Genomic DNA, 25,067 nt, shown 5'->3' with positions numbered 1-25,067 from the left:
CGGAAGGGGGAATCGGACGAAAACAAAGGAACAGGAAACAGGAAACGGAAACAGAGAGCAAGGGAGGAGCTTGCGAAAGTCGAGAAACAGCGCAGCACTCTCGCAAAAACGCGATTAACGCAGAGAGGTAGAGGAGAGAACCGTAAGGGGGGGGGAGAGACCGCCCAGATCGGAAAAGGAGGAACGGCGATACCCTCCGCCCTGAGCCTAACGATACCGGAGCGGTAAGATGAACGCTTCATTTTAGGCACCACCGCACACTTGGGAGGAGGAGCAGTCGAGAGCCGATCATAGGGCACTACAGTACAGCGCAAGACACTGCGACCACAAGCCCACAAAGAAGCCACACGGACATAGCGCCACAACGAGAACGCAGGGGACTGGTCCAAGTTTGGCGGGAAGGCATACAGGGTCGGCAGGAAGCGCGGGTGCAACAGGGCACCACCTCAGCAACCCAGGTGGGAGCCAGGGCATAGGCACATAGCTAAGGCACTAAGAAACAGGCGCTGTAACGAAGGAACACAGCGCTACGCACACACCGGCGAGGGGCAGCAAGGAGACCCCGCAGAGAGCAGAGCACAAAAGGCACAAACAGCTCCAGAATGCGGCAGTCAACGAGACAAAGCACGTGCTGGCAGGGGCAAAATCAAAAACTAGAACCAGGGACATCAGAGAGCCCAGCAGGTACAGAACGCACAACGCGATCACGGCACCGAGGATAGACCCAGCCAAGACCCTAACATCAATCCAAAAAGAAGGAAGAGCGGGCAGCTTCCAGACAAGGAGAGGCAGCGGCACGATGTCAGGGCAAGAAGGGAAAACTGCCAATGACCAGAAAAAACCCAGGAAAGACAGCGCAGAGTCGCCAATGAAGCTGAAAAATGAAACGATCACTCTAGAGACAATCCTTAAAAGGGTCACCGAAGGCAATGCCTTAGCAAAGGAAACAAAGCTCACAATAGACAATATGCAGCTGGAACTCACGGCGATAAGAGCGGACCTTCACAGCACCAACACAAGAATAGAAGCTGCAGAAGGGCGCATAAGCGACATCGAGGACGCGACCATCACGAACACGAAAACACTAACACAGTGCTCAAAGACTACGAAAGCCATGCAAAAGCAGCTCGCAGAACAAGATGACAGGGCCCGAAGGGGCAATATAAGGATTCTAGGCATTCCAAAAGGTACAGAAGATCCAGCAGGCACCTGCGCGGCCATGCTAGAGGATATGCTACCCAAGCTGACTGGCCTGAATTTTGATAGGCAATTTGAAGTCGACAGAGCATATCGAGTACCAGCAGGGAAACCGGCAGATGGGAAGGGCCCCAGGCCGATAATCTGCTGCCCACTAAGATCAAGCCATACCGACGCCATTTTCGCCTTTGCCCGTAAAAACCAAAACCTAACGTGGGCGAGCAGCAAGATAGTACTAACACATGACTACTCCAAACCAACTGTGGACACAAGGAAAGGATTTCTGGCACTGAGAGATGCCCTGCGTAGAAGAAAGCTCAACTTCAGCTTTGCTGGCCCGGCACGCTTCAAGGTCACAGACAACTGGAGGACAATGGTCTTTGACGATCCGGAGGAAATAAGAAGATATCTACAAGGTCCGCCAGAGGAAGACATGGAGACCAAAGGCCCCAAAAGCCCCGGAGCGGCGAAAAGGAGCGCCTCACCGGACTATGAAGGAAAATCATAATAAACGCCAACATGGAAAACTACAACGGAACTACCTCATTGAAATCTACCTCAAGGACATATCCGCGCTCTTCTCACTCAAGACTAAACACTCAAGACCAATGATCTATGCAAGTAGGAGACCCGGATGACTCACACCATCCTGCCTCAGATACAGCAACTACCTCCGGAAAAGAGAAAGAACGGGGTGACAAGGGAGAGACAATCGCGAAGAACGATAGACGCTGGACAATACACCTCGAGGCACACGCGGCCAAGTGAGCAACGGCCGGATGAACAAGTGAATGACTCAGTATACTGCCTCAGGGATGAATGCGGAGCAGAGGGAACTTTGTCGTCGCACACCCACTCAAGTAAGGGAGGGTGGGGGGAGGAGTGGGTGGGAGACGGGGTGGGGGGGGTGTGGGGTGCACATACATGGGCATGGGCTATTTCTGTTTCTCTTTCTATCCTTCTATCTTCTACCTATACCTATACCTCTCTATTGGAGTTTTAAGCACAGAAGGGTGAATATGCAATTACCAACAGGCAGGCTATGCATCAGCGCACAGGGAGGGGTCAGTGAGCGCACTACTCCAGGCAACGACACACACGGGACTAAACCAGAAGGTCCGCGAGAGGCACACCACACAATATGACACTCAACCAACATACCCACCTCACTGCTGATATCAAAGTAGTGTCCCTAAATGTGAAGGGTCTCAACCACCCGGTGAAGAGAAGGAAAACCCTAGAATACCTGGCGAAACTTAAAAGCGACATATATGTCCTACAGGAAACAAGACTAGAAGCGGAAGACATAAGCCGCCTCAAGGCGGGCTGGATAAGTGAAGTTATAGGATCACCTGCACAAAACAAAAAGAACGGGGTGGTCACCATAGTTAGCAAAAGATCAAAACTGGTACTCAAAAACTCACAGGCAGACGCAGAGGGAAGAACGCTAGTGACGAGTCTATCAAGGGGGGAGGAATCAATACACGTGGCCAATATCTACGGCCCTAACACAGAAGACAGGTCCTTCTGGGACAGGGTTGGAGAACAACTTGACACCCTCCCGATAGAGGGACTCCTCATAGTAGCAGGCGACATGAATCAGGTCCTAGACCCAGCTATCGATAGACACCCCCACAGACCGAGTCATATATTACAAGGGGGGAACACTCTGAAGAATCTCTGCACGAAACTCAATCTCAGAGACCCATGGAGACTTCAGAACCCTGATGGCAGGGACTACACGTTCTACTCAAACCCACATAACTCATACAGCAGAATAGACTATATCCTTATATCAGACACACACACCCATCTAATAGACCAAACAGAGATAGGCCCACGAACCATCTCTGATCACTCACACATCAGTCTGACGCTGACAGGCAAACACAACGAAAAGCCGACACGCAGGTGGAGGTTTGACGATGACCTGCTCAAGAGCACAACAGCCAAGGCGGAAATAGAGGCAGCAATAAAGGAATACCTAGAGATCAACGACACCCCAGACACGGACAAGAACACCCTATGGGACGCCCTAAAGGCCACAGTCAGAGGCAAAGTAATCAGCATTAAAGGCAGGCTCAACAGAGAGAGGAACAAAAAGATCAGAGTCTTAGAACAGGAGATCAAGAACCTGGAAACAGGGCACATAGCCAATCTAAAAGATAGGAACACCCTCACGACATTAACAAAAAGGAAGTATGAATTAAACAGAATCCTTAGCGAAAGGGCGGGAGCCTGGATAAACAAGTACAAAGCCATAAACCTATGCACCGCCAATAGAGCAGGGAAGGCGTTGGCATCCTACCTCAAGGGTAAGCAAAAGCAATACTCAATAGCAGCAGTCAGAGACAACAACAACAAATCCCAGACAGCAAACAAGGAAATACTGCAGGCATTTAGGGACTTCTATGAACAACTCTACAAAAAAGATACCACCCTAGGCAGCGATGGAGGCAAAGCACTACTAGAAAATATCACAACGCCAACGCTCACAGACGCACAACGAGATACACTAGAATTAGACATCACAAGAGCCGAGATAGACAGGGTGGTAGCCAGCTTCAAAGACAACAAAGCCCCAGGACCAGACGGATTCACAGCCAGGTTCTACAAAGAATTCCTACCGATACTTAAACCCACGCTGGCAGAGGTGTTCACACACTGCGTCCACAACGGCCACATGACACCAACAATGGCAGAAGTAAACATCATAGTCATACCCAAGGAAGGCAAGGACACACAACACCCCAAGAACTACAGACCGATCTCACTCATAAATGTAGACTGCAAGATATATGCGAAAATGTTAGCGACCAGACTCAACACGCACCTGCCCAAACTAATACATTGCTCGCAGGTGGGCTACCTGAAAAACAGATTGTCCCATGACAATACTAGACTGCTCTGCCACGTAATCAACCATGCCTCCAAGAGCAACAATGCTGCAGTAATGATAGCCCTAGACGCAGAGAAGGCATTCAACAGAGTATCCTGGCCATTTCTAGACCAATGCATGCAGAAGTTTGGTCTTCGCCCTAACTATAGGAGGATGGTCCTGGCACTCTACAATGAACCAAAGGCGCGCGTAGGAGTTAACGGTGGAACATCAGACCTACTCCACTTAGAAAGGGGCACAAGCGCTGCGAGGCCTCCGGGTAGTTATGTGCTATATAAGTGCAATTTTTCATTTAATTTCATTTACAAGACAAGGATGCCCGCTGTCGCCAGCTCTCTTCCTACTAGCGATAGAGCCACTGCTCAATATGATTAGAACGAACGAAGACATAACGGGAATCCCGATAGGAGGGGAAACTTTTAAGCTAGAAGCCTACGCTGATGACATCCTTATCATAACCGAGAACCCAGAGAAGGCAATTAAAGCACTCATGGATGCCATAGAGCAATATGCACAGGTATCAGGATACAAACTAAATAGGGAAAAATCCGAGTGCAAACCCCAAAATGTGCACACCACGAAGACTGTACTAAGAAACTCAGGACTGGTATGGCAGAAAAAATCCATCAAATACCTGGGCCTCCTCTTCGAGAGAGATCTAAGATCCACGCTAGACCAAAACGAACAAATGACGCTACGCAAAATAAAGGAAAGAGTAGAAGGATGGTCACCCAAATTCACCACATGGTGGGGAAGAGTAGAGACGGTCAAGATGATGCTCACACCTATAGTGAACTACATGCTCCACATGCTGCCGCTGATCAACACAGCGGACTTCCACAAAAAACTAGACAAGCTGCTCAATACCTTCCTATGGAAAGGGAAGAAACCCAGACTCAGCCTACAAAAACTTAGACTGGCCAAGGATCTAGGGGGCCTCAACATAACAAATTTCAAAACCTTCCAAACTGCGTGTATAGCGAAACAGGGGCTCTACTGGCTCACCCCCAGGCAAGACTACACCCCAGCATGGCTCTCATTAGAGAGAAGACTACTAGGAGGTATGGAACCCATCGCCCTCCTCACAGCGACGTAACACCCCGCCATTAAGCACAACCCCATACTGAGAAACACTAGAATGGCCCTCCTCAAGATAGACAAACTATTAGACACAAGTGTACGGAACACTCAGTGGGAGTCCATATGGCAAAACCCCAAGATCAAATACAGAGATAGAACACTTGACATGCACTCCTGGTACAAACATGGCATATCCACAGTAAACCAACTACAGCCCCAGGGTACACACACCACTTTCGACTCACTCAAGGATGAGCACAAACTAGACAGCATCGAACTATACAACTTTCTAAAAATCAGGGTAGCGATCAGCAAGGCAGGCCTCAACAAACAAACACCTTCGATTCTGCAATACGCCGCCAGCCTAGACAGACTAGGACATCAGGTAGCACACCTCTACAAAGCCCTGAGCCCCAAATCCACCAAGCTTAACAACAAAGTCACAGCCTACTGGGAATCCCAAATAGGTAGGAAGCTCACGAAGGAGGAAAGGTCCGACCTCTGGAAATCCACGTCAAGAAAGAAAGTAACGACCACCCTAGACCAAACCAAATTCTGGCTCATACATAAAGCATACTGGACCCCTGCCAGACTAGCCTCCATGGGTATCAGTGAGACTGACACCTGCTGGAACTGCCACACACATAGAGGAGATCTTGCACACCTGATCTTCCACTGCCCTAAGGTGAAGGACTTCTGGCACAAGATAGGCACACTAATAAACGACATAACAGGCATCAACCACCAACTTGAATTCCAAAGCCTAGCCATAGGGTTCATGGATCCCACAATAAAATCCAAAGAAGATAGGGATCTGGTTGACCTCCTACTAACGGCAGGGGTAAAGACAGTACTGAACAATTGGAAGGATACAGGGAAGGCGTCTTTCCAAACGTGGTTCAACTGGGTAACATTCCTCAGGGGGGCAGACAACATCACGGCCAAACACACACCGAAGACACATAAAAAGTGCGAAATGTGGCTCTCCCATGACAACTACCTGTCCTCGCACAAACCGCCGTAGCCAAGGCAGAAGGAAAGCCGCTGGAAATAGGAAGACCCTAACAAAGCCAGGGCCAAGTCACAACGAAACTGCACTCTCCCCGCACCTCTCAACTCTGTGCTTCCTCCTCTGTCTTTTTCTTCCTTCCTGTCACTGAGGGGGAGTACAACAAAAACGCGTGTGTGACACAACCGCAGACCACAGACCGCACATAAATGCAATCGCCAGGAGGGAGGGGGGGGGGAAGAAAGGCACAAAACAAAGGATATAACTACAAGAGCAAACGTACTACAGGACTCTATGTCAAGACCGCAAGGCCAAAGGACAATGCTATGGTACTTATGATTACCCTCTTGTGACTACCTCTGGAAACCCTTCCGACCTCCCCCCTCACCCCCCCCGGGCATGTTTCTTTCACCTGTATGTTTCTTGGCTTATTGCTTACCATGTATATGATATGCACCATGTAAATATATTTTTCAATAAAAATTTACTGAAATTAAAAAAAAGAAAAATTGAAGTGCAGGTACTCTGCACCAGAGTACCTGCTTGTTTCTGAAAAGTGCTGGTACTCTCCAATTAGAAGTATTCTGTTTCTCTTGAGAAGTACCGGTACTGTCCCTCTCAAATTAAAACAAGCATTGGGTTCGCTAATAGGTCTCGCCTTTGGGACCTTATAAGTGTTTAGCCAAGCAACAGTTGTTGTTGCACCAAGGATATTGTGCTGCATAACTAAATACTTATAAGATCCCAAAAGCGAGACCTATTGGCTATGTCAATGCTTGTTTTATTTCTGGGGGGAGGCTCTCCCTCACCCAGTATCTCACCTCTCTCCACACATACCTGTTCCGCCGATTCACCTCCGCCCCTGAACTTCGTGATGATGGTTTCGTTTGTACTTTTTTGAAGAATAAGATTTTCTTATGGTTATGGAATAGACATTTTTACATATTGTATTTTAAAGAGTGCATCAGTAGTGGTGGCCGAATTACCCTTCAAATATTTACCGTCTCAATGAAGCAGGCATCATTAGGAGGTGAAAACGGTTCTTTTCTGAACCACTGGGCTTCGAACACAATTCATATTCTGTTATAATTTATCATTACCGTTTAATGTGTTTTCAGTTTAAAGAAATAGGGGCCAGATTTACCAAGCATTCTTCTGATCGCAAACGGCTTGATTCTCAGTATTTGGCCGATTGAAACTGGGAAAATTATTTTTCTAACGTACAAAATGTAAAATGCAATTTGTTAACTTGTTACTGAATCGCGATTTGCATGTGTGATTCAGTATTTGGAATGGGCGTGTTTTGGGTATCCCTTTCAAGTTGTGAATAGTTTTGGTTATGTATTACAGTTTTGCAACCAAATTCCAATAATAATTTACCACCATTTTAAAAGTGGTGATAACCCATTCGCAAAAGGGACCCTTTTTCCTTTTGAGAATGTTGAAGAAATATTTCTTAAGAGCAGGCAGTGGTCCAAGAGACCACTGCTTAATATTTAAAAAATAAAACTGCAAAGTTTCACGTTATTCTTTTTAAACGCATCTCATTTTCCTATTTAAAAAAAGATTGCTTTAATAAAATGCAGTCACAGCCATGGTGGTCTTCTGACCTCAGCCGGCCACCATGTTTTGCTATTGTATCAGCTTTGCTTGGTAAGCTATGTCTGTACAGTGAGTGCCGAGGCCTTCAAGGTTATTTCAACACAGTGGTTGTTGTGAGGTCTGATCTTCGCACGTTCTAGACATCACATATATGCAGCTGCGGCCAACTCTGGTTTTAGGCGCGTTTAATATTGCACTACACAGAGCATGCCACACACTTGATGATGCTTTGCATGCAGAGAGCTGGTGGAAGATGATGTGATCCCTTACCACTAGGATCAGAGGTATGGGGCCGCCCTGCTAAAACCCAAAGAGACCTTCTTTAGATATAATATAATTCACTAGCAAGGGAGAGTAAGATTTAGGTGCTATTTAGCCTTCTTCCCTCTAGCATTTTAACATGCTTTCTCCTTTTGTATTCTATGGACTAGTAACTATGCTGATTACTTTGTTTCTTATAATATGTTGGCTTGTATTAGCTAAGATATTGCGCTTGAGAACACTGCATTAGAAATAAACATTTCAAACGTGCACGTGTCTTCACTGACTCCTCGTTCTGGATTGATATGTTAGTATACCGAAAGAGTGTTCATGTGTTCCACGTTACCTGAGGTGTTCTAAGTCCATGTTCTGGATTGTCTAAACATTGGGAATTTGTAAGAACCAATGAGACACTGATTGCTAGTCTGGTAGGGGATTTTGGGTACTAAGGTGAGTTTTGGCACACCCTAATTCACTGAGGTTCCAAGTCTCTATGCACAGTTCTGTGTAGGAGCAGAATCCGTGCGACATGGCGCCAGATCTTTGGTGGTCTTATTACATGACACTTGAGTAGTGCTATATTCAGTCCTTAACACCTTCACTATTGTTTCCGGTTAGCAGTGGTGTCGGACAACCCTACCTATACTTACATAGGTCTTTTCAAGCTTGATTCTTTCAAAACGGTTTCCTTAAATTACTACCCAGTTGTGCTACAAAGTTTGCTTTGTACTTCTTCCTTTCTGTGTCGCTATGGCAGTGGTGGACATTCCGCAACATAGTCGCATTGCGGTGCGCAATCACTTGCAGACTTATAATGTCCCAGTGGAAGGCATGGCTGTGATTCTGGTTGTGAGTGTGGAAGTAGCTTACCCGTATGAGATTTTTTATTCGTGGTTGACCTTCCCTGCTGTGAATGCAAATACTACTGTGTTCGACACGTACACTGCAACTGTCATGCCACAGGACTACACTCCGTATAGGACACAGGAAGTTCCGATTAACGCTTGGCAGCACCGCGTTTGGTTTAATGGCGCCCTACCCCACTCTTTGACAGCCCCGAGGTTAGGTCCGTTGTCCATTCCAGGTGTAACTTGGCCTGTTTTGGCTGGATTTACACCTCATCCTCAAGACGGGGCTTGTCCTATTGCAGATATAAGAGATCTACATGTAGTCGCAATTAGCGTAATTAGGTCGTTGGTACAGTACATTACCCGCAATCTCCCGGGCTTTCAGCCGGACATGGCGGCATGAGGCTCAGTCCCGTGATGCTTAACGCTGTGATGGGCAAGCGCCCCCAGAATAGGGATGATTTTCCTTTCTGGCTTGCAGAGAAGTTTGACCAGCTGGAGGCTGTATTTCCTAACACGACTCCTGGTGAGAAACACAGGATTCTGACAATTAGCATGCCAAAAGACTTGGTCCCGGAACTTGGTGACTGTGAGACATGGGGTAAGACCTTTGCGGCGGTATACACGAGGTGCTTCGGCACTCCGTCAATGACTGTCCTACCTACGGTCCTTAAGTGTGTTCAAGATGAGCATGGACCCGAGGCGGCGGTTGAATTGGGTATGCGCCTTTGCGATGCTTTTGACGTAGTTTCCAATCTCGTACTTGCGAATGTCAAGGGAGATGCTGTGAACTTTCAGGTGTCTAATGCTTTGCAGGCTATACCCGATATCGACAAACCCCGACAGTTAGCAAGAATTATTGTGGCGGCTTATAAGACCGTAGGATGTAATAGTTTGGGGCTCAAGCCTTTCTCCACTAAAGAGAAAAAAACAACCCCAATGGCAGAAGTCAGAAACTGACGAACAGCCCAAGGCTAAGAAACAAATTTGGCCGAAGAAGCAACAAAAACAGGGTAAACAGCAACAACAGGAACAGGAGTCTCGTCCTGCATCTCCAGTGCCTGCACCTACAGAACGTATTCATGACTTGAGCGATCGCGCGACGATGAAATCTCCTGATCGTTTTCAGGCTTCTGAACAATGCTCTCCTCGTTCTTTTCAGGAACCATCGGCCTCGTCGACCGGTGGTGGAGGAGGCGGCAGAGGTCGGGGCGGCCAGCAGGGACACGACCAATCCTGCCCGAAAGACGGTAAAAGCAAGCAGGACGATTCAACACCGAAAAGACCCCAGTTTCAGAAAAAGAAAGTTGCTGCATTAACAGCGAGATATGCCACAGATAGTAAGAACGCAGCTTCGGAATCAGACATGGGCTCTGACCTTGCTGGACAGCGCGGCGGAGATTACCATAGTGCGAGAGGCCCTGCGTCCACTACTGAAGGTGACAGCGACTGACCGATATGTTGTTGTGGAGACAGCTGACACTAGAGTCGCTCCCCCTGATAGACTTTATGAAATAGTCCTTTTAGTTGAAGGTGACATACAACGTACCATAGAAGGGGTATTTTGGGAAAATCTTACGACTACCTATGACATTTTGTTAGCGGAGGCTGACTGGCCCCCACCTTTTGTCCTCGCAGCTCCGAGAGGGGAGGAGGCAATCCTCCCTAGTTTTGCGAACACTGTCTCGAAAGAGCATGCGCTGAATTTTGCAGAAGAGTGGGCTAAAGCCCTTGCGCCGGTTCTGTACCGTACTCACTGTGGTTGGGATACATTTTCCCCACACCACGAGATTCCTTTACGGTCTATGCCACAGCCTCAACCTCAATATCCCATCAGACGCGAAGCTAAGGCTTACGTTGCGGAAATCCTTGAACAATTGGAATATCAAGGTGTGATTGAAACATGTGTGTCACCGATGAATACCTCTCTTTTTACTGTGACCAAGCCTGACGGATCATATCGTTTGGTATTGGATTACTGGCATTTGAACTCGCATTGCCGTACCTGTGCAGTACAGAGTACTCACGGCTCTGCCTTAGTGGATAGTCTTGTGCGTAAGCGGTTTAAAACAACGCTTGACATATCCAACGGTTTTTTCCCCACCATTTGGATGGTCTAAGTTCCCAATGGACCAGTTTTATGAGCGGCGGCGAACAAAAACAGTTCAAACGTTTACCAATGGGCTATAAGCATAGTTCAGGCGTGTTTGCTGCCCGCATAGTCTCTCTCTTGGAGAGAGTGGACCCAGATGCGTGTTCGTATGTGGATGACATTTATCTCACAGACGACGAACTTTAGGCGCATCTGTGTCGAGTTGACCGCGTAATTTGTAGCTTTGCGGACTTCTGCTACAAGTTTAACTTTGCATAGTCACACATTGCAGAGTACACAGTGTTGTTCCTGGGCTACGAGCTCAACAATGAAGGTCGAGGATTGGCTCCTCACTTCTTGGAGAAATGCGCACAACTGCGCACTCCGTCAACACTGAAGAAATTACAATCCTTGCTGGGATTTTTTAATTTCGGACGTACCGACATTCCTGAATATGCCCAGCGTATCAAGCCTTTGTATGCTTTGATACAACCTACTTTTCCCAAATCGTGCTGGCTGCCAGAACACTCAGCTATTTTGCAATCTTTGCAGGCTGATCTTCTAGAATCTAAATTCTTACTGACTCGGGATAACCACACCAACCTGGTGATAAGAATCATCCCTGGGGCGGTGGGTTTCACTTACCTAACTTTTAACGAAGGAGACACAGTACCTATTGCTTACAAGTCACACTTGTACACATCGGCTGAAATGCGCTTTTCCTCTGTGGAAAAAGTTTTGACAGCAGCGCAGATGGCGATTTTTAAAGAACGTGCACTGTTGCAGGGAAAACGCATGTTGGTTGTTACCCCGTATCCTGCATTGGAGGCAGTTACGAAAGCCAGAGTACCAAATTCTAAAGGTTTGCACCCACGGTGGATACAATGGTCAGCATCATTGACATCTCCGGATGTCACGTTTATTTTTGATGCCTCCTTACAGTCGCAGGAGTTTTTGCAATATGAATTTGTTCATCCTGCACCTTTGGCTATGCGGCCTTTGGAGGATTTCCATTGTATCTTTTACACTGATGGTTCAGCGCAGGTTGCGCATGGGTCTAAACACACATACGTTTCCGCTTGTGCCATTGTGGTAGGTGCCATGGTGAACGATGAGTTCAAGTCCAGAGTCGTGCACACGCAGACTCTAGGGGACTGCACCGCACAATTGGCAGAGCTTCGTGTTCTGATGCTTGCATTGGAGTTCGCTGATCCTAGTGTGACGACTCTTATTGTGAGTGATTCTTACTACTGTGTCCAGTCTTACAATGAAAACCTGTTCTTTTGGATTCAGAACGATTTTCGTGATTCCAAAGGTAGCACAATAAAACATAAAATGATCTGGGTCCAAGTGGCTGAGCTTAAAGAGCAATTGCCACTCGTGTTTGTAATTCACATTTTAGGTCATCAGCGCGTAGGAGTCCACGCTGTTGGCAATTCGTTGGCAGATGAGGCCGCGAAATCAGCAGTATCTTCATATTTAGTTGCAGCAGTTACACGGTCCACAAGTAAGATTGATGATGATATCTTGGCAGCTGTTGCTGCGACTGAGAAGGGAAGTAAAGATCCTAAGGGGTTCCCTTCGAAGTATACATACCACTTAAGTCCTGATAAAGTTCCTTATGTGAAAATACCTGACGTTGGTGAGCGATTGATTCCCAACGCAGATCGCAGGCACACATTGCTCACAGCGGCCCATGAAGGAGTTGCGTCTGCGCATGCGGGCGTTTCGGCTACTGTGGCTCAGTTACAACAGCGTTTCTAGTGGCGGGGACTGTACAAACAGACACGTGATTATGTCCTTCAATGTGACATTTGCCAGCAGATTAAGCCTTCAACTGCTGCGCGTCCGCCCCAGACACAGTTGTACATATCTAATAAACCACTTGGTTGTGTTTATTTAGATCACTGCGGTCCTTTTTCTTCTAATACTGCATATAAGTACATCTTAGTGGCAGTTGATTCATGCACACGCTTTGTGTGGGTGTGGCCTCACCGCAGCGCTGATTCACGAACTGTCATAAAAGACTTGTGTGTCTTTGTAGGGATTTTTGCCTGTGGTACCTTCCATTCGGATCAGGGTCCCGCTTTCGCCTCTAAGGCGTATAAGGATGCCATGACTTCGTTGGGGGTCCAAGTCAAGTTTTCGTCTCCATACAGACCTGAGGGTAATAGTGTTGTGGAACTGATGAACCGTGACTTAAAGCAGTCTTTGACAGCTCGAGTTATAGGCACTGGCAGGAACTGGCTGGCCCACCTCAATGGCGTGCAGCATGCTCTTAATAATCTCCCTAGAAGGTCTCTGGGTGTGCGGACCCCATATAAAATGCTCTTTGGTATCAAGATGTATGTACCAGACCCTGACGGTGTAGACTCGGCGGCTGTTGCTGCCTTCTTTGACGTAGATGAACATTGCAATGTTTTACAGACTCTACAAGAGACGAGAGACAGTCTTGCAAAGGAACATTTGCCCTCCACCTCGGATGATGCGTTGCAGATCCCGGTAGTTGGCTGGCTACCCCAAGTTGGAGAACTGGTTCGGGAGAAGATCGAAAGCAAGAAAGAATTTGGTCCCTCTTATCGAGCTCCAGTTCCAGTGCTTGGTGTGAAGGGCACAAGAACAGTCATTTTACCACCACTTCCAGGTCGTAAGGAAAACAGGTATATCTCCATTGACAATGTCAAGATACACAGAGTGGCCGATTCTTCTTAGTATGACGACGGCAGTCTCATGTCCTTCGATTGTGAGAAATTCTGTTTTGGTCCCGGCTGAGAATCCAGTGCCTGAGGTTGCTTCGAGATGCCTGCAATTTCTAGTCCTTTGTTGAGTACACTGCCTGGTACTCAACTTGATGAAACTGACTACACTTACCCAACTGACTTGTCGATGCCTGATTTACAAACTCGCTTGGCCACAAAATCCAAATTTTCATTTGACACTGTTTCACACACTTCCAGAAAGCCTTTGAGAATGACAGTTTATGCAAGATTGTTTAAAAAACATTTTTTGATTCCCCCTTGGACTTACATTTGGATGGTGCTTTTTTCGATTGACCTTTTTATGTCAATTGGTTTTGTGTTTTATTTTTTCCGTCTCGTCAATGGACACTATGTCGAGGAGAGGACGTGCATTCGACATATCAATGGAACATTGGCACCCCATTCCTCATCACACAGATTGAAAAGACACTTGACTTTTGTTAATATTACTGCATGGCCTGTCCTGAATGGGATTGTATGGGGTGCTGTAAAATTTCAGATCCATGGCCCCACTGAGGTTATAAATGTACCTAACGTGCTTAGAGTTAGCATGGGGGAAATAGTTAAACAAAATATACGTTCTGATGATTGGGATGTTCAGGCCGTAGAAGCGTTGTTTTCTGATTTGAAATATTATGCTGCCTTTGTTGCTGAAGACTTGTATTTAGAATCTGCTAATTACAGTGATTTATATTGTTTCCAACATTTTGGCAATCACTACCTGCATAAAACTAATACCAGGAGGCACACTGTAAATTATACACAATGGGAGCATTGTCCAGCTCCTATACAAGGCAGTTCTACTTCCTTTTTGACAAAGTTCACTTATTTTACCGATTTTAATCAGTCCAATCACAATGCATTTTATTTTAATATGACTGAAAGATCCACATCCAAAGTTAGACTTACCGATACTAAATTATTGTACTCGAAGTCCTTTCTAGACCTGTTAGCTGTTGGAGGCTACGAGTTGTGGAAGGAAACAGTTGACCTTAAATCTGTTTGGGGTTCTAAAAGATAGCAGGTGCAAGGCACCAAGGCTTTACACCGTGCAAGTCTCATCCCGAATCATATGTTGTTTTTGAATTCTACAATTTCGCAGACAACATGCTTTGGATTGGCTACCTCTAAACAATTAAATGCTCCTTCTTTCCCTGATTTAGAAGAATATTCAGGTTGGGGTAATAATACAAAATTTTCGATCAGAGAGTTGCAAACTCTGTTGCTAAATTCTTCTTTTAACATATCCAGTTTGGATCCCAATGGCTGGTTGCTCTGGCACAGAAGTGCTGACTCATGCCAGCATCGTTTTCTGGGTTTGGCTCAAGGCTTTACGTAGGTCAGGGTGGATCCCCGTTTTGAAAGAAACCATTCTGTGACTACCTATTCTGTAGGCAAATTATGTCAGAATTGGTTCAAACATTCTACCTTGGCGTCAGTTAAACAGCATTTATCTAAACTGACTGACGATGTTGATCTGAATGATTTTATAAAAGGCCCGGCTAAAAGTAGATCTAAACGATGGATATATGCTGTTTATAACGAATTCTGGAAAACATCCCAGATTGAGGCTGCTACCCGCCTTAGGGTTATAGATCAAGCTAATTTAGAAAAAGTATTAGCAGTTGTAGATAATAGCATTAACACGCTTTCCTCCCACATTTACACATTGGATAATATTGTGTCATCTGTTGTTGATATTGTGCAAGATGAAGTGTCTGTATTGTACCATGGTTCAGAAAGGGGGTGGTGATGAACAGAGTGCCTGAATTAAGCAGACCACTCTTACCCAGTCCAAAGATCAGGGCTTGATCCATCACCGTTTTTTAGCTCACTGCACCATCCCAGCTCAGAACTTGGCTATATGCAAATTAGTCTGTTCCTGTCCCAGTGCATGATGGGAACAGGGCAAACCAAACTACCAAGCCAATTCTTATACTGGGAAGGAAACAAGCTTCCGGGGACCGGTTTCTGCCATTTCAGGCGTCGTCGGCCCGGCTTGCTTGAATCCTGATGGTGCAATGAGCAAGGGACTCACATCTGAGTATACCCTTCCACGCTTATGGTGGACAAAATGATTCAGAAAGGGGGTGGTGATGAACAGAGTGCCTGAATTAAGCAGACCACTCTTACCCAGTCCAAAGATCAGGGCTTGATCCATCACCGTTTTTTAGCTCACTGCACCATCCCAGCTCAGAACTTGGCTATATGCAAATTAGTCTGTTCCTGTCCCAGTGCATGATGGGAACAGGGCAAACCAAACTACCAAGCCAATTCTTATACTGGGAAGGAAACAAGCTTCCGGGGACCGGTTTCTGCCATTTCAGGCGTCGTCGGCCCGGCTTGCTTGAATCCTGATGGTGCAGTGAGCAAGGGACTCACATCTGAGTATACCCTTCCACGCTTATGGTGGACAAAATGATTCAGAAAGGGGGTGGTGATGAACAGAGTGCCTGAATTAAGCAGACCACTCTTACCCAGTCCAAAGATCAGGGCTTGATCCATCACCGTTTTTTAGCTCACTGCACCATCCCAGCTCAGAACTTGGCTAATATACAAATTAGTCTGTTCCTGTCCCAGTGCATGATGGGAACAGGGCAAACCAAACTACCAAGCCAATTCTTATACTGGGAAGGAAACAAGCTTCCGGGGACCGGTTTCTGCCATTTCAGGCGTCGTCGGCCCGGCTTGCTTGAAACCTGATGGTGCAATGAGCAAGGGACTCACATCTGAGTATACCCTTCCACGCTTATGGTGGACAAAATGATTCAGAAAGGGGGTGGTGATGAACAGAGTGCCTGAATTAAGCAGACCACTCTTACCCAGTCCAAAGATCAGGGCTTGATCCATCACCGTTTTTTAGCTCACTGCACCATCCCAGCTCAGAACTTGGCTATATGCAAATTAGTCTGTTCCTGTCCCAGTGCATGATGGGAACAGGGCAAACCAAACTACCAAGCCAATTCTTATACTGGGAAGGAAACAAGCTTCCGGGGACCGGTTTCTGCCATTTCAGGCGTCGTCGGCCCGGCTTGCTTGAAACCTGATGGTGCAATGAGCAAGGGACTCACATCTGAGTATACCCTTCCACGCTTATGGTGGACAAAATGATTCAGAAAGGGGGTGGTGATGAACAGAGTGCCTGAATTAAGCAGACCACTCTTACCCAGTCCAAAGATCAGGGCTTGATCCATCACCGTTTTTTAGCTCACTGCACCATCCCAGCTCAGAACTTGGCTATATGCAAATTAGTCTGTTCCTGTCCCAGTGCATGATGGGAACAGGGCAAACCAAACTACCAAGCCAATTCTTATACTGGGAAGGAAACAAGCTTCCGGGGACCGGTTTCTGCCATTTCAGGCATCGTCGGCCCGGCTTGCTTGAATCCTGATGGTGCAATGAGCAAGGGACTCACATCTGAGTATACCCTTCCACGCTTATGGTGGACAAAATGATTCAGAAAGGGGGTGGTGATGAACAGAGTGCCTGAATTAAGCAGACCACTCTTACCCAGTCCAAAGATCAGGGCTTGATCCATTTTTTTTTTTTTTTTGCTGTTTTTTATTTTTTTTATTTAAATCTGTTTTATTGGTACACGTGGCATACAGTTACGAGTCTTGTGTGCATAATCAAAGGGGAAACAACAGTTGGAGTAGCACGTACATCATCAATGCGAATGTTGGCGACGGTTGAAAGTCAATAAATGCACTCGTTGTTAAAGAACTCCATTCGTTGTCATGGGGCGGTCACTGCATTCAACAAACCATTCGCTTCACTGCTACTGTATAATGCAATGCGCCCTGCCCGCCCTACTAAGGTGCCTGACCTCACCCGTCAAGGCGGGTAGCCTGATGGCCAGCCGCATCCCCGTTGTTCTCCACTCACTGGTTAGCGATATAGCATGATGTCCCCCAGTAGTGTGAATAACCAACCGGGCCTGGCTCCAGGCATCTTGTATGTGTGCTGTGGTCGGCTAGGAGGTGCAGTGGGACGCCTCCGCGAGGTAATAGGCTGCGGCAGTGGCTTGCATGTGCGCTGCACTCCTGTGTCTCGTCGCCGTGTGTCAAACGTGAAAGGTGTGTGTGGGAAAGGCGGACCCAGCGTGGTCAACTTGGGGGTGTCCTTGCCGTAGTTACCACCAATGCAAACTGGGGAAAAACAGGGGAGTAGGTGAGGGTGTAAAGATTCCGATCTCGGGGTAAGTGGGGGGGGGTGTTGCAGTATGGGCCCTGTCTAGTCAGTTTCGGGTGTAATAGTCTTGCAGGGTGCTGGCTTCGAGTGTGCTCAGGTAGGAGGTACTAGTGGTGTGTGGTAGCTCTAGGTCTCGGGTGGGGGCGTATCGGTGGGGCCGACTGCGTATGCGGGCTCCGCTGACAGGTGGGGGGGGGAGGGGGGGGCAGGGCAAGGCGGGATGGGCGGAGGAGTTGTGGGGGGGGGGAGTGGAGAGGGGAGAAGAGGCATGTCCGTATGCGTGTGACTCCCGTTTCTCCCCTTTCTCATTACGCAGCCTGTGGCCCGGTCATGTCCCCTCCGTTCCACTGTGGAGGAGCCATCTCCTTACAGCACCCCTTTATCGTGGCAGGCCCTGGTGAACGCTCTCAGGAAGCCCTCCCATGTCTGGGCTATCGGTATGGCCCTCCGTCCCGCCGTCTCTTCCCTACGGAGCACCGTTCCCTCTGCGGTTGCCCAGTAGATGAGGGAGGCACTCCAATGTTTCGTCAGGGGTGGTTCCGCGGCATTCCAGTGACGGGTTATGAGTCTTTTGGCGGTTATCAGCCCCAGGTCCCAGAACCTCATGTGTGCTTTGTTATGTTTTGTTCTGGTGAGGAGGCCCAGCACACAGGTGTCCCAGCCGTGACGTTGGCCCAGTGCCGTCCCTTTCGTCAACAGCGTGTTAACATCATACCAGTACGTCCGCAGCTTGGGACATGCCCACAGCATATGCAGGAGATCCGCATTCAGTAGCGCGCATCGCGGGCATTTGGAGGTATCCAAACCAAAGTAGCGGTTAATCTTGTCCGGGGACAGATATGCCCTGTGCATGATATAGAACTGTATGATTCTGAACCTCGAATTGCGGGGAACGTGTTGCGGGCCCTCTAGGATCCTTTCCCACTCTTTATCCGACCAGTCCCTCCCCCTGTCTGTGGCCCACCTGTCCCTGAGCGACTGAAGGGGGGCTGTTGTGTGGGTTCTCAGCGCCTGCGTTAACCAGTGCACAACATGCGACCCTGCCCCCATAACGTGCAGGTATTGTATTAAGAGGTGTGTCTCGGGTTCCACGGACATATCGCCCCAGTGTTCCGTTAGGACCCGTATCATTGATGCATGCATCAGGAAGTGTCCCGCTGGCAGTCCTGGGTTCTCCACTAGCCCCTCGAACCGTACCATGGCCCCGTCGTCATATAAATCCGCCAGTGTCTCAAGCCCCACCTGCACCCAGTCATGTAGGCGCGCTGCAGTCACCACTCCCCCAGGCCTTGGCAGTCCCTCCAGCGGCAGGGCTGGAGCATAGGGGGTAGTTTCCTCGGTCAATCGCAGTGCACGCCTGTAGCATCTCAGTGCTACTGCTAGGTGTAGTTGCGTCTCGCGTGTCGCGCCCCTGAGGGGGTGGAACAGTGCGAGAGCTTCCGCGTGAGTCAAGGCTGGGACCGTTGAGGCCGTGTCATTTAGGTTCCTACCCGCAAGCCAGGCCACCACCCATTGGAGCTGCGCGGCAAGGTAGTAGTGCTCCTGGTTCGGGACCGCTAGCCCCCCCGAGGACGCCGGGGCATACAATTTCTTCAGGGCCACCCTTGGTCTCCCCGCATTCCAGATTAGTGTTCGCGTTAGGGTCTCCAAGTCTCTAAAGACCCGAGCTGGGACATATACCGGTATGTTCGAAAAATAGTACAGGAGTCTAGGTAGGACTATCATTTTGGTCAGGGTGATTCTGGCCGGGACATTGAGCGGGAGTGTGCCCCAGAATTGGATCTGGGCCCGCAAGGAATTTATGGCTCGAATCAGGTTGCCATCCAGTATATCTGCTGCATTCCTATATATGTGGATTCCCAGGTATTTGAAGGTACCGGCATACCATGTCAGGGTTGTGTCTCCTAGCTGTACTGCGCATTCCTGCATATCCGGGTGGAAGGGGAAGACCCCGGACTTACCCCAGTTGACCCTCAGTCCCGAGTGTGTTGTGAATTCACGGAGAGCGTCGGTGAGTCCCGGGGGTATCCGTGTTAGGTCTCTGACGTAGAGGAGTAGGTCATCGGCATATAGGGAAACCGCGTGTACCCCATCAATCAACGGGATGCCCCACTCGGCGCCCTGCATCCTCAGTATCTCCGCCAGCGGTTCCATGGCCAACGAGAAGAGTAGAGGCGATAACGGGCAGCCTTGTCGTGTGCCCCGCCTCACCTTTATGGCCTCCGATATCAGGCCCCCTATCCGGACCCGAACGGTTGGCGTTTGGTATAGGAGTCCCACCATGTCCAGATATGCGTCTCCCAGTCCAAACTTTTGCATAACCGCCCCAAGGAACGGCCACTCCACCGAGTCAAATGCCTTTTCCAGGTCTAACACTATGCAACCCGATAGTGGCCAAGGGCCTCTCGCATACTCCTACACTCTGAACAGCCGGCGGATGTTGTGCGATGTGCTGCGTGTGGGTACGAACCCGTTCTGGTCAGGGTGGACCAGGGTAGGTGTGTATTGGGCCAATCTCCTCGCTAGTGTAGAGGCTAGTATCTTGTAGTCCGTGTTTAAGAGGGCAAGGGGCCTATATGAGCCCATGAGTGTCTCATCTTTACCCGGTTTCAGGAGGGAGACCAGGGTAGCTTCACTCAGAGATGGGGGCAGGGAGGAGTCTTCCAGAGCCGTCTCGTACAGTTTGACGAGTTCAGGAATCAGGAGGTCTTGGTATGCTTTATAGAACTCCGCTGGGAGTCCGTCTGGGCCAGGGGACTTTCCGTTGGAGAGCGCCGCTATGACTTCCCGGAGCTCCTCGGGGGCAATGGGTGCCGCTAGGACGGTACGTTGGGCATCGGTAAGGGACGGCAGCAGTACCTGGTTAAGGTATTCCTCCGTGTCCGGGGCGGGTGTGGGCAAGCTAGAGCGATACAGTATTTTGTAGTGTGTGGTGAATGCTCCGTGAATCTCTGACTGCGTATGTAAGGGCACCCCATTCGCGTCTAGTACTTTTGTGACTGGCTTCGACCGGTCTTCCCTAGCGATGAGCCACGACAGCAACTTACCGGGTTTGTCCCCCCTATCGTGTGTGCGCGCCGCATGAGCCGCGAAATTCAGACATCTGAGCCTCTCTAGCAGTTTTTCGTGGGTCGCCTGCGTTTTTTGTAGCCCAGTGATGTGTCCTCCCACCGAGTCCCGTTCGTGTCGACTCAATTCCTCCTCCACCCTATGTAAGTCTCTCTCCACCTGCCGTTTGAGGTTCCCCTGAGTGCCCAAGCACTGACCCCTAATGACCACTTTGAACGCCTCCCATTCCATCTGTAGGGAGGTGGCTGAACCTGCATTATCCTCAAAGTAGTGTACAATATGGGCGAACAGTGAGCCCCGGAAGGGTGCGTCTAGCAGGAGGTCCGGCTGCAGCCTCCAGTTGGGGACAGGGGGGCGGGTGTTCGCCCATGAGACCGTTAACATGTGTGGGTTATGGTCAGAATGTGTCCTACCCATGTAAAGCGCTTCCGTCACTAGCGGGAGTAGATCATCTGTGAGCATGAATCTGTCTAATCAGGTGTGCAGGGTGTGGGCTCCTGAGTAGTACGAATATATCTTGGCCGTTGGATTTCGGTGACGCCACACATCATGTAAGTTCCAGTGCGAGGCCCAGGTTATAAGAGCTTTCATGGCTCCCACCACTGGTGCGCTGGGTAGAGGTGGGAATGAGCGGTCCAGTGTGATATCCAGTACACTATTGTAGTCCCCCCCCAATATCCAGGGGATCCCGTGCCAGCGCGCCAGGGTTGTGGACACCTTTTCGAGGAAGCTCTGTTGGTCTGTATTAGGGGCATAGAGCGACACCACCACCAGCGGTCGTCCATCTAGGCGTCCCTTCACTGCCACCAACCTCCCCTCCTTGTCTATGTGTGAGTCCTCAACTTCAAACGGGAGCCCTGGTCTCACCCATATCAGCGCCCCCCTGGCATAAGAGGAGAACCCAGTCGCATAAATCTGACCTCGCCACCGCCTGCGCAGGGTGTGTACCTCTGGGGCCGTCAGGTGTGTCTCCTGTAGGAGTGCTATCTGCACCTTGTGTCTCTTCAAGTATGAATAAATCATGTACCTACGTGCGGGTGTGTGTATTCCGCGTACATTCCAGGTACACATTATGACTTCAGCCATCAGCGTTCAACAAGGCAGTCGCTCCCGCTCTCCCCCTCGCCTCAAGCACCCTCTCAATGGGCCCTCCAACATCCCGGTTCAGAGCCTCCCCACCCTTGTCCGAGCCACCTCTTGAATAGTCTAGCAAGCACTCCTGTGGGCCATACATGCAGCGATTCACAATAGGGAAAAGGGGGGTAAACATTAACTGGGGATAACACCATCGGGTCGGTTGCCAAACGGGCAGCCGTCCAAACATTCTGCAAAAAATGCGAACAATCCGTTCTGGGGGGTTGCTGTCCATCACGCAGTCCAAGCAGCCAGTGAGTGTCTGTTGAGCGTGAAGACGTGAGTGCCCTCCCAGGGGGGTGTGATTATAGGCCTGAGCGGCCAACAGGTTGGCCCACCGTTTATGGAGCAGTGTATTCGTAACGACACGGGGGCACCACCCTGGTCAAGTTTGTAGCTGATAACCATCGCCCACCCTTAGGGACCCTGCAATGTGGTGGTCCATTCGGTGTGAGCACCAAGGGGCGTCCGCTCCGCAGTTGATCATTGCAAGCGTGACGATATCTTAACTCACTGCGTGTTCATCGTCCGTCACCACCAGGCAGTACCTGTTAATGTTTCCATCGCTGAGAGTCCCTCAGTGCGGCACTTCTTCAGCCGTACAGGTCCGACGTTTGTGGGGTGACGTCTGGTAGCCCACCTGAGAGTTGCGAATCCGGGAGACCATATATCGCCTCGTCGTCGCTCGGTAATACCCCAGGGCTGGCGGCGGGCGGGGAACGTTGTGACGGGGAGCCGCTGAGCTCCGAGACCATCCGTAGGGCTTCCCGCTGTTCCCTGCGTATTTCCTCTTCCGGTGGGCTTGCGCCGTGCTGGATGCTGCTGGCCGCTGGGGAGGGTGACCTGGCGCCACGTCTCCTCCTGGACCTCCTGCGTCTCCTAGGCCTGTCCTGGTTTCCTGATCTTCCCGTACTCTTGTCCGTCCCATTGTCCAGCCAGGCTTCCACGTCGTCCGAGGAGTCAAAGAAGTGTGTTTTCTCATTCGCTATCACTCTGAGTTTCGCTGGGAAGAGGAGGGAGTATGTAAGTCCCAGTTGGCGCAGCCTCCGCTTTACCAGTAGGAATGAGTGTCTCTGGCGCTGCACCTGGATTGTATAGTCCGGGAAAAACATTATGTTTGCATTTTCAACTTGAATGGTACCTAGTTTACGCGTTTCTCGTAGTACAGTGTCTCGGTTCCTATAGTTCAGGATTCGGATCAGAAAAGGGCGTGGGTTAGAGCCGGTGTGGAGTGGCCTGGTCGGGACTCTGTGCGCCCGTTCCACCACGAAATATGGCGAGAAGGTGCCTTCGGGTAACAGGGTGCGTAGCCAGTCCTCTACGCGGGCGGTCGGATCTTTGCCTTCCCATTTTTCCGGTAAACCTACTATACGGACGTTGTTGCGTCTCGCCCGCCCTTCTGCATCCTCTGCCCTGTCCGCCAGGAACTCCACCCTGTTGAGGAGGTCTTTAATATGTTTGTCCGACTGGGCGACACGAGGTTCCATGCCCGTCACTGTGGTTGCCAGGGTTTTGGTGCGCTCAGCTAGTTTCTTATGGTCCTCCTTCAAGTGCGTGAGGTCTATGGCGACTCCGTCTATTTTCGCCTCCAGGGATGTCCGGGTGGACTGGATGGAATTTTCCAAGCGTTCCATGGCCGCAAGTACCGAGTCCAGTCTGGCCGTTACCGGATCCGGGTCCGTTTGCTTCTGTAGCTTATCCATTTTGCCCTTTTGGGACGTGCTCCCCGTTCCTGTGCGCTTCCCGGCACCTCCAGACATGAGAGGGAACTGATTCTCGGAGGATCCGGATGGGGGGGTGGTCCGTGGTCTCGCCGATCACCAGAGCCACTGACCGGTGCTTCGGTGGCGTTTCCAAAGCGGGTTACGGTCGTCTTAGAGCCTCTTGTGTGGTCGAGCCGTCTAAAGCGCAGCGTGATTCGGCGGTGGCCGTTAGTCCGCTCAATACGGTTACAGGCTCTGGCAATGGGCCATGCTGTGCCCCTCCCGCAGTTGGGTGCGTTCTGGGCTTCGTGCTTACTCCCCACCGCGTCGGGCGTCCAGGTACGCCGTGATCACAAGGGCACCTGAGCGGTGTGCAGCACGTGGCAGGCAGTGTCTCCCCACGGCGCTCACCACACCCAGCAGCCCCCACAGTTCTGTGCGTGTGGTCAGCAGTAGTGCCCTCCGGCCGTCCGTGGCTGTGGCGGATGACGTGGTCAGTCGGACCCCGAGCCCTGCAATTGGTCAGCGGCTCCCTCTGGCGCTACCCTGCGATCGTCCTGCGCTGTGGATCGCGTGCACGGCCCACCGGGCGCCCCGGTAGGTGTCTCTTGGGTGCCTGCGTGCCAGGCCTGGTTTTTGCTGCCGCGTGAGTCCGGGCCGGCAAGCTCCGCTGTGTTGGGCGCAGTGCGCCTATGCTCTGTGTCCGTCGGGCAGGCGCTGCTAAGGCTCCGCTATTTGTGGCGCGGTGAGCCCACGCCCTGTGTCCGTCAGGCAGTTGCTGCTGCTGGTATGCTGCGCGCCGCGGCACTCACCACCCAAGGTCACAGCAGGCGGCGGCAGGAATCCGATCTCCGATCCGAGGGGCACTCGGGTCCTCCGGGCTCTGTTCCGCCGGAACCTAGTGGGCGGCCAGCCCAGCAGGCGACCCGACCGTTCCCGGGTCCGTTGATCACAGTGCTGGGCCGAGTGGGGGATGGGCTCCTCCTCGCGTCCAGGTCCGCCGCAGCAGTCCGGATGGCGGCCCCAGTTGTCCGGTGATGCGCCCCTCCTCTGCCCTCCGTGCGTTGCCTGTCGGGTCGCCTCCGCCCCCGATGACCTGCCGGTGGTCGGTCCGCTTGGTGTGTCCCAGTGCTGCCGCCTCAGCTCGCGTCACTCGGGCGCTTCGTCCGTGAGGCCCACTCTTCCGGTTCCAGCACCGGGCTTTCCTGTCGGGTCTGGCCGGG

This window comes from Lissotriton helveticus, chromosome 2_1 (assembly GCF_964261635.1).
Source record: "Lissotriton helveticus chromosome 2_1, aLisHel1.1, whole genome shotgun sequence".
NCBI lineage: Eukaryota > Metazoa > Chordata > Amphibia > Caudata > Salamandridae > Lissotriton > Lissotriton helveticus.
Note: the sequence above shows the minus strand (reverse complement) of the source record.